The sequence below is a fragment of the Acyrthosiphon pisum genome, chromosome A1, assembly GCF_005508785.2.
Source record: "Acyrthosiphon pisum isolate AL4f chromosome A1, pea_aphid_22Mar2018_4r6ur, whole genome shotgun sequence".
Classification (NCBI taxonomy): Eukaryota; Metazoa; Arthropoda; class Insecta; order Hemiptera; family Aphididae; genus Acyrthosiphon; species Acyrthosiphon pisum.
The window spans coordinates 128,936,941-128,938,514 of record NC_042494.1 but is presented as its reverse complement, the minus strand read 5'-3'; positions in this window follow the sequence as shown (position 1 = coordinate 128,938,514).

Genomic DNA, 1,574 nt, shown 5'->3' with positions numbered 1-1,574 from the left:
TTTGTTAATATAAGTCTTAGAAATTTAAACTATAATTTATGTGTATTTAATGTTTAATTTATTTAATATTTTTTTCTTTTTATAATATTTTATAGTTATCTGTTATTTGTACAAATGTACAAGTAATAGGTGTATATAATTATTTAGTAATTTAAACAATTATGATATGACATTTCGTTCGTAAATCGTAATAAATTAAATATTTTGTAATTTGTGTACAATATGTCAATATATTATTATAATAGATTAATGTACCCACAATTAGTATTTTAACATTTGATTTAATTTAATTTTTTTTCTTACTTGATTATTCTAATACCATAATTATTGTTTTAATAATTTATTCAAACAGTATATTGTAATATAATTACGACATTTAATTTGTAATAATCATTATATATTTGTGAACAATAATATAACTGTAATGTAAAATAAATGATATAACATTTGATTTGATTTTGATTTTTTTCTTATAATGGGTAGTAAGTACTATTATTAATTATTCCGATATGGCGATATCGTAATTAGTACTTTTTTTTTTTATCATAGTAAAATAGTTCGATAATTCAAGTAATACGGCTTATCGAAGTGGTTTACAGTAAAAATACTTATAACGAAAATGGCAAACTGCCAACGCTACGAATAATAAATTATATAGCACGACAAGTCGACAAAATTATCGTCGATAACAATTACTGGAATAATAACCAATTATAAATCGACAAAAACAGCGATAACGACGTCGAGTGGATTTTATATTTTATGAATTATTATATCAGTATAATATTAAACTATTTATAACTAATACCAATTTGAAACAAAATAAAAATGACGTTTAGTTTAACTAATAACTTGTAATTTGTATCATAAATATATTTTAAACCCCCCCCCCCCCCCCCAGAAAAAAATCGTATCTACGCCGCTGAACACTGCAATATACGTATACTATAATGTAGGTACACTAAATGAAATAACATTTGATTTAATTTTTATTTTTTTCTTACCTACTTATTAATTATTTCGATATCGTAATAATTAGTATTTTTTAAAATACCCAAATAGTTCGATAATTCAATAAAATAAATACGGCTTTTGAAGTGGTTTACAGTATAAATACCTATTACGTAAATTGTAGAGGAGAATTTTTTCTAGAATCGTAAGAAGCCCGATTTTTGATACCTTGTTCCAATCTTCAAATATCGCATGGTAAATTAACACGTTTTTTTTTTTACTTTTTATCGATTAATTATTAAACTAATTAATAAAAATATCGAAAATCGGGCTTCTTACGATTGTTAAGAAAGTTCTCCTCTACAATTTTTATAATAGGTATTTTTACTGTAAACCGCTTCAATAAGCCGTATTACTTGAATTACGAAACCATGTTTTTATGCCATATTTCGTCTACTAGTGCGCCCTCTTAAATAATCATAATTATCCACGCATTAGTTTATATTATTATTTTTACAGTCATTGAACAATAAATATTGGCATTTTTAGAGCTAATATTTTTATTTTATTTATGTCATTTTATTATCAAAGATTGATAAATAAAGGTTAATATTTAAATACAT